The following is a 9,436-nucleotide window of genomic DNA, read 5'->3' as shown; positions in this document are numbered from 1 at the left end:
AAAGAATTAGGGCTAGGTTTACAATTAAAGTTATGATAAACTTTAGAGTTAGGGTTAGAATGCCATATCAATCCAAAAACATAATTTGATACCTTAGCTTTTTAAATTTTACAAATGAACCTTTGAATTCAAAATAACATTCCTCCTTTTTTCAGATGTGTATTTATTTGATAACAAATAAATATTATGTTGCTTCCTAGAAATCTATTATGTTGCATCTGAGAAACCCGTGTATAACAGGAAAAAAAGTATTAGCCAATCGTTTACAAGAGAAATATTTTTTTTAATTATAAAGTTAACAAATATACACATGTATACTTTAAAATAAATTAAAAAATTTAAAAGAAAGAAAAATATTTGTTTATAATTGGTCAAAATAATTTTTTTTATAACTATTTAAACATAACAAAAAAAAATTCATTACAAGAGTATTGCCTAACTGTAAGTACTAATAATGCATAAACTGTGAAGATTCTTTGATTAAGATATGGTAAAAATAGAATAATAAAAAAATAATGCATAAATCGTTGAAGCATCATAGGCTGACGAAATGAGTTCTTCCTTCCAAGGACTTTGAGATCATATTTATGATCTAGAGATTTTCAAGTTTTTCCTCTACATTCAAATATGTTGATTTGAAAAACAAATAAAAAAAAAATTATTTAGAGGTGCTTAAATCTTTAAATGCCATAGGAGTCAGCCCCAGCAAGCCACCATATCAAATCTAAAACCTGGAAATCGCGTTACGCTAAAGATATATTATTAATTACATATTAATAATATAAGATGCTGAATTTTCTCTATTCAATTCATAGTTTAAAAATTCTCTACTGTTAAAGGTGAAGATTTTCAATTACATGAAATTTATTTCTAAATTTAAAGAAATCTATTGAAAAAACCTATGGACAAGAGACACCATGCTATCTGAGCATTGGAAAAGCTGTTCAACCTCCCTCTATCTGAGCATTGGAAAAGATGTTCAACCTCCCTCTACTGCCGACACCATTCCATGTAGTGAGTACCTTGCTTAGCACCTTGGCTCCTCTCATGACTCAATTTCTTTGTTTGCTTGAGTGTTCTACATTGTCACCTGGATTGCATCCTTAATCGCTCTCCACACTCCATTCACCTGCTAGACATCAAAACACAGTTTGTTGGGTGGTGCAAAAAAATATAGCGTTTCACTTTTGCAATTAGGGATCTGGCTTAGAAAAACGCAGACAAAATTCAAAAGCTGAAAAAAACCTTTAAATGAAAAAAAGATAAAATCACTCCAATATTGAATGTTGATGGTGTAGAAGAATTGGGGGGCAGCGGCATTCCATCTTCACTAATCATGCCTCCATGGCCATCGTGCTCTGGTGCAAAACTCAGGAAGGGTTTGAGCCGTCCCCTTCAACTTTCCTGAACCATCTTCTCCAAGCTTTAAATATATACCTTCATTTCCGTAAGAGGCGTTACAGTATGATTGGTCATGCTTTGAATATTTAGGTTACTTTCCTTCATGTCCGTTACTCATAGCATGTTCTACTCTTCCACTGCTTGCCTGAATTCTGTCAAACTTTAATTCTGACAGATTTTGATTATGACAAATTTAAATACCACTGCAGGCCACTACTCTGCCAGCTGAGATTTTCAACTGGAATATACACGTCAATTTTTTCTTAAAGTGAGATTTTGTTTATGGACAATATTGATATCATTGTAGGTCGCCTCTCGGCGAAACAAGTACAAACACATTTATAAATACACCATATACATCAGATATGATAATCTTAAATACAAGTACAAACACATTTATAAATACACCTTATACATCTAATATAATTTTAAAGTATTTTTGTTCAATAAGATCAATCTTTCAAACAAATAAAGATATTATAGACACCCCTACCATGTCAACTTAATTGTCTTATTTTACTGACTACTTCCTTAAAACCAGTCCTTGCGCTTGATTCGCAATAACTTTTCATATATAACCCATGGGAAGCTTATAAAATGAGGGTTGTTCCCATCTTTCCCTTCATAATCTCCGAGACCCCAATACTTAGGATGATATGTTATATGATACCAGGCAGATGCTTTTGCAAACTTATCACCATTGGAGCTACTTTCCCCATCATCAAACCATGACCTTGCTTGTTTTTTGAGAGTCTTAATTTCTGTCATGATGGTTTCTTTAAGATCTCCAAGCCTAGAGCCACGCAACTTTGATAAACTGAAGATGTTTCCACTGACAATCTCTGCTTCATACTTAACCCCATAATGGTACATTAGAATAGCTAATCTGGAGTCATACCAGTTTTTGCACATCAATGCTTCCTCGAGATAGTTTTCAAATCCCAATACCTCCATATCCTTATCATATGCCTTCTCTGCAACTTGCCTTGTGAATGAATTTATGAAAAGAGCCTCTGTTGCCACTTCCTTGATAGACCTGTACAGTTTTCCAATAATTCGTTTTGATTCATACATGGGTTTATCCTCTTTCTCCATGAAATCAGGATAACATTTTGGAGTTAGATAAGCAGGAATATGAGCAGGAATGCCAGTTTTCGGGAAGTCAACTGCTGTTGAAAAGAGCTTGGCCAACTCTAGACAAATCGGACTCCGAGCCATGCGGGACTCAAGATCAGCATACACAGTATACCTATTAGATATGATTCCCAGTGTGTCATTTACCATATAATTGACAAAATACTCTTGAATCTCCTGCATCGTGAAGCAATCTGGATTAGGCAAAGTCCTTTACATAGCAACATAGAATGGTAAGTTAACTAGCAGTGTAGAATTATTGCCCTTAAGAAATCATTATTTTCTATTTCAACAAATACTAATAGGCTGGTATTCTGAAGAAAAATGGGCAGAGCAGGCAAGTGATAGAAACTGCTACTTCTCTATGTTGTCAAGCACAACACTTGAGAACATTTCAAGCGTAAGGACTAAAGGGTCGGAAAGGTTTTTGTCTCGCAAAGTACGTAGCCAAACAGGTGCCAAAAGAATCATGGGAAATAGAGCATTGGGCAGTCAGAGCATAGAAACCAGAACCATTATCATAGAATAATATAGGAAGAAAGGGTATATATTTTTTTTTTCAGAATATTAAAATTAGAAGAGCTTTTTATAATTAGAGCGTGATATCTTCAGACATATTAAGGACAAGCATAAATATCTTTTTTTTTTGGATCCATAAAAGGCAAAGCTAGAATAATATATTGATTTTAAAGAAATTTTACATCATGAAGTCACAGATTTCTAAAATGGTTCAGTGGGTCTAAAAACTGTGAAAATGAAACTATGTTCATAAATATGCACAGAAAAAGAAAACCACTTCCAAAGCCCTAAAATTTTCTGGACTCAAAGTAAGATTTGAGTGTTGATTACACTTCATTTATCCTTTCATAAAATCTCTTAAAGCTTTTCAAAATTTAAAAGTCTATAAATATCTTGATAGATGGTTATTCATACAATTTATTTAATAAAATGACTATTGAAATGTTGAAGGAGCTCATCATCATTTCAAATAAGAAAAAAATTAAAAGTTAAAATACAGAAATAAAAAATGTGAGGACTGGTTGTCCTAGACTACTTTTAACATGATACAAATTAGAAGTTATTCATTATAAAATTTATGAAAAAATCACCTGAACAATAGGCCTTTCACAAAACATAAAAGACTATTGAAATGTTGAAGGAGCTCATCATCATTTCCAATAAGAAAAAAATTAAAATACAGAAATAAAAAGTGTCAGGACTGATTGTCCCTAGTCCTGCACTACTTTTAACATGATACAAAATAAAAGTTATTCATTATAAAATTTATAGAAAAATCAGCTGAACAATGAGGCCTTTCACAAAACACATTGTAAAATACATAATTCACTAAGAAAAAAGACAAGAAGGTGGGCCAGCCTACACCAACAGCCTAAATTATCGCCAGTTGTTCTAAGCTTTAAAGAAAATGAACGAAAATGATAGCAAAAGCAGCAATCTGTAAATTCCATGACGGAAACAGTGGAATAATCTCCAGAACAAGAAATCTCAAAACTACATGTACCAGTCATACCTCAATTGTAACCGCATGGTCCAATAATTCATCTGGCTTTGCCGCATAGTCCATTGGCTTATCCTGTTGAGATGGAATAAGAGACGCATCCCAGCTTACAAAATATAGGTCACCATCCAAATCACTACCAGAACACTCGTCTGGATGGGGCCTGCATACTCTTAAAAATGATAATGTAAGGCTTCGGCCAATTTTATTATCTTAAAAACGCTCTAAAGTAGAAAAATGAACCAATTAAAAAAAAATGAACAGAGAAGAAAATAGATAGAAATTTTCAGGTATTTAAAGTCTTCCTTCCAATCCTTTGGGTCAAATGATCAATGTAGCAAACAACTTAATGTCGCGAAACTCATGTATATTAATTTCATGGTATATAATTTGCATGTTGGACTCGCAGAAAATTGTGTTCCACTTGACCGTTTAGGAATGCATAATAACAAGAAGGTGAAAAGTAGCATATATGATACCCTGTATTGGTTGAGACTCTTCTACCAATTTACTTGAAAGTTTTAAAAGAGCTGCTACTTATAATTCAAACCATACAAGAGTGAGCATGCTAGTAAATGAAGGTTCTGTGACCACAAACAACTGGAGTGAATGGAGATTAGAGAGGAACTAAATCCAAAAGAAACCACTGTTATGCACCATCTGGAAACATCCAATAACTGCTACCTTCATTAACAGAAACCACTTTAATAGGGTGCGACCTCCAGTACAAGCCATTTTCAGGGGCGTATAACTCCCAAGAACATAAACATACATGCAACATACTCCATTCTAACTAGTTCCATTCATAGTATAAAAATTAGGACTCAGCAAAAGCTCAGCACGCCACAATTTTGACTAAGATTCAGGACTCAAACAAATTTTGAAATTATATAAATACAAAAAAATAAAAATAATGCATGAGATACATAATGAATGAATGTCTAGAACATAAAGTCCATTTTGATAATAGGAGGATTACTTGAAATCAAGACTTGGCAAATCAGAAGTATAAAAGAAATTCAATTAGTTAGGATTTAATTGGAAGACTAAAAATTGTTTAAAAATCATAAAATAAGGTGGAAATGCTAATTTTTGTTATTTCAAGCCAAATAAAGGAAAAAACTCTAGTTTTCCATCCAGCATATCCCAAAACAATTTTTATGTTTTGCTTTTTTAAATCAGAAAACAGGTTTGGGGCCAGCAACCTCCAACAAGTTTGAGGGTTAGCACCCCTCACAGTGTCGATGTGCAATACTTCTAGTGCATCCGATATCATGATATTGTCACATCCCTGTCATAGATGTGATAAGCACATCAATAAATAAATTAGAAGGTTGGTGGAAGGAGAGGGGCAGATGAGGAGATTGAAACAAATATGGACAACATTAATTTACATTGAGCCTACTAGAGGAAACAAATTAAATGCAAGGCATGGGCACCATGAATCAAGCAACTTGTCACTCCATTGAAAAAAGAAATGACAACCATCTAAACATAGAAAACAATATAACAAGTTTGCAATGGCTTGAATATGCGAAACTTCTATATGGGCGTGACCAAGATAAAATAGGTACCCGATAATCAATGTAATCATTGAGCTTTTGAAGATATCAATCATGGCATAAAAAGGTTGGCAGGAGGGAAGGCACATGATATCGATGGGCTGCAAGCAGAGCATATAAAGTGGGGTATTGAAGTCCTTGCAGGTTGCATCAAGTGCTTCTTCAATAATGTTATTCAAGAGGACTTCTTGAAAGATTGGACAATTAGTGTTGTTATCCCTCTATACAAAATAGTGATACTAATAACCCATCAGATTACTTCAATATTATGGTTGATCCTCTCCTTGGAAATTTTTTTGGAAGCACATTTAATGTAAAATAAGCAGATAGACAAAGGATAGGCCTTATTAGCATGGTGGAGTAACTTTTTAGTTAGTATCCATGCACAAGATTGTTTTCATGGGCTATTGGTGACTAATGATGATGGAAAAAGCATACCATGGGAAGTTATGGACCCAAAAAGTGATGATAATGTTACCTCTTTACTCAGTTATCAGATGAGTCCATTTGAGCTCTTGCAAGTGGACTAGAGAGGATTATAAATTTATAAGCAAAACTTGTATTTTACTAAGTTGGTTACTTTTGGAAAGATATTTCTAGCTAGGGGAATGATCAGAAATTTCATTTTGGCCAATGGAGAGAATGTCAGGCTTGGCTAACCGATTTCGGTGTTGGTTGGCTGTTTGGGCACCAAATAATTGTCACTGCTTATAATCATCTTGCACTTATGTTTGGGACAACATATTAAATTTCAGTGACAGTTATCATGTGGGATTGCAAAGTGTTGGAAATGAGAGAGTTAATGTTAACTTTTTTGAGCTTACTCTTATGACGTTTTGGAGTAGTTTCTTCAAAAAGCAATTATTTAAGGAGTTGATCAAGTTTTTGTAGTATTTGATTGCTCTTCTTGTAGGCGGATTTCAAGAGATCACTTGTGCAGGTGCCCAGCAACACAGTGCTTTGAGTAGATGGAGCTACAGGCCTCTTAGGTTTACTTGGGACCTTGGGATCATATTTGGTTTCAGTTTGGATCAGTTAGGTGATTTTGGGGCTGAGTTGGCATTGCTTGAGGACAAGCAATCTTTGGGGAAGAAGGATTGTAATGTTCCCACTTTGGGGTTCTATTGTGTTGCAATTAGCTTTGACCATCTCGGTGAGTGTCAACCTTGTCAGAAGAATTATTTGATGTGGCCAATGAATTCAGATGGTCTAGAGGACTCTCTGTCATTTTTTGAAGTTATTTCTGGCTTCTGGTGTGTTTGAAAAGATTTTTGGAGAGTGTCTGGTGCAAGAGCACTCGGGCAGATAAGCAATTGATACTGTCCAAAAACATTTTCTAATTATTTTCTCCAGTTTTGGTTTAGTTGATTTTGGTTTTGGCATCTCTTTGTCTGTTTGCAATTTTTTTGATTGAAGAGGGCATGTGATGTTTGAACTGCTTGAACTCTTTGGAAATGGGTTCTCACCTTTGTTCCTGCATAGGCACTCATTGTGATTGAACATTAGCATATTCTTTAATAACAATCTGATCTTCAAATAGCTAAATATGCCATCCAAGGGTCTCATACCAAATTCATAAAGGATGACTGCAATTGAGGTTTCATCGCAGCATGAATCTCATAGGTGTAGAAACGTTTCACATCAATTATAACATAGAGAAGACAGCGTAATACGTGGAGGACAAGAGAAGAGTGATGATAATTCATAAGTCAAAGCAAAAAGCACAAAAATTTAAAGAAAATACAAAGAAAAAAGGGAAATGTTAGTGCAAAGAGGAGGTGAAAGTGCTATGAGGAAGAACATAGGTGACTGCCTTGCAAAGCATGGTGAATACCAAATCATAAGTCAACATACCCTGGCAAAACCAAGGAGACTAAGAGGCAGTGCACTACTGGACCATTGATAGAGAAAGAAAACAAAAGAAGCTGTTCTTTTCGAAGCAGCGATCAAAAGGACAAAGTTGGTTCGACTCCAACGGAAAATGAGGCATGGCTTAAAACCATTTCAACTTCTAAAGCCTTGATAACGTACAGATTGAAACGGCTGGCAAGAAAAGAATTCGAGGTTAATTGGTGAAGTCGGAGAATGTATAAAGGCGGTTCAATAAAGGAGGTTGCGCCCAGGGGGTGAGTGAGGAGAGGCGGGTCGAATGAGATAGAGGAATCGACACATTGAATAGAGGAGCCTACATAGTAAGGGCATCGAACAATGTTACTGCAGAATATGAATAGACAACGATAATGTGAATCATACGAATTGATGAAATTGCAAGGTGTGATGGATATAGGAAGGAGATATATATTAAGGCATCGACCAAATGCGTGTGTGGAGTGCCGCTAAGAGGGGGGATGCGTAGGAGAAGCATCGACCAGAAAAATGCACTGTGAAAGGTATCGACTGGGAAGAAAAGAGGCCTAAGTTGGGACCAATGGAGAGATAGCAGCTTGTGAGGCTTGTGAAGGGCATGTGAAAGTGTTGATTGGGGAAAAACTCTGCAAAATGTGGAAGACAAGTGCGTGAGGAGAAAGAAAATCCAAGGATAGAGCCAAGGTTTGAATACATGAGAAGGTGATACCCTCGGCTGCGTAGGAAAGGTTGAGGCCAAGGAGAGTAAGCAGCACTAGTGGGGGCAGAGTAGTGTAATTTTATAGAAAATTGCTTGTCGATAGAACTATGCAGACTGCAAGGCCATCAAGAGGTCATGATTGTCAATATTGTATTGTAGACTTAAAATAAATAAAATCTTATTTCTTTGTTGCAATTAGAGGCTTTGTTTTGGTGATTTTTAAATCTGAGTTTACAGGCAAGCGTTTCTGTCTTGCATCAATTGGTATCAGAGACTAAGATCTTGAGTGTGTAGATAGATAGCCGAATGTGAGGCAATCTACACTGGACCTGCAGGTGAAGAGTGGAGTTGTGTGAACAGATCACCAACCATGAGGTAGTTTGCACTTGAGAGTGTGAAGCGGTTGTGGAGGGCTCAAAAGGATCATTGCAAGTGTGTGAAGTCTCGATCAATTGAGAACTAGTAAGCCGCAAAGGTGAATGTTTTGAAGTAGACAATAGGATGTTTTTGAAGAGGAGTACTGTTTTGATTTCATTTTTAGAGTGATATTGGGAAGAGAGTTATGGGATGTGGAGAAGCTCGTTGAAGGCAAGAAAAGTGAAAGGAGCCCACACAAATGAAAAGAAAAGAGAAAAGGAAATGGTCATGGCGGACCATCAGTTGGTGAGTGAAAGTTGAGAATGTGATGAAGGTGAAGTTACCTCACATATTGAGGTAGTAGAAGAGGATGAAATTCAGAAGGTAGACTTGGAGGTTGTGCAGAGGTTGATTGAGAACTTGATGAAGAGCGAGACTTGCTTGAGGAAGATGGCACATTGCGTGGTGAGGAGATCAAAATGATTGAAGAAGTTGCAAGGAGCAATGATAAAGAAAACGTTTCAGCAATAAATGCTGAAGAGGATGAAGAAGATGTGACTGCAGCGGTGGACTGTGAAAAGGTTGTAGATGATGAAGATGAGCATGAAGTGGATGCTGAAGCAGTAGAAAAGCACGAGGTAAATTTTGATGAGTTCTATGAGCAAGATTCCACGAAGATGGAAAGAAAAGGGGAGTGCCTTTGGCAAAGGAGGATAGTCTATGGTGGAGGTGAATCCACGTGGGTGAAGAGGAAATTGGTGAACACTTGGTGGGGGATGGCAAGTGTCCCTGCTAAGTGTTGGAAGAGGCTGAGGAAGAAACTATCTCTGTCTACGTCAGCAATGGAGTTTGTTGCAGGTTGCCAACAACCTAAAAGAGTAGTAAATTTTCCTACTC

General features: G+C 36.1%; 1 pseudogene across 1 annotated transcript in view; it reads right to left on the bottom strand.

Annotated features, from left to right (window-relative positions):
* Positions 1-1,767: 1,767 nt before the first annotated feature.
* LOC131064599 (probable RNA-dependent RNA polymerase 1) overlaps positions 1,768-9,436 on the bottom strand; it is a 148,261-nt pseudogene continuing 140,592 nt past the window's right edge. Inside the window, exons 3-4 of the transcript XR_009111297.2 lie at positions 4,067-4,217; positions 1,768-2,712 (exon numbers count right to left, since the gene is read on the bottom strand). The product of XR_009111297.2 is annotated as a probable RNA-dependent RNA polymerase 1 (transcript). The remainder of the gene's footprint in view (positions 2,713-4,066; positions 4,218-9,436) is intronic.

This window comes from Cryptomeria japonica, chromosome 2, assembly GCF_030272615.1.
Source record: "Cryptomeria japonica chromosome 2, Sugi_1.0, whole genome shotgun sequence".
Classification (NCBI taxonomy): domain Eukaryota; kingdom Viridiplantae; phylum Streptophyta; class Pinopsida; order Cupressales; family Cupressaceae; genus Cryptomeria; species Cryptomeria japonica.
The sequence above is the reverse complement of the archived record's forward strand: the minus strand, read 5'-3'. Positions and strand labels throughout refer to the sequence as shown.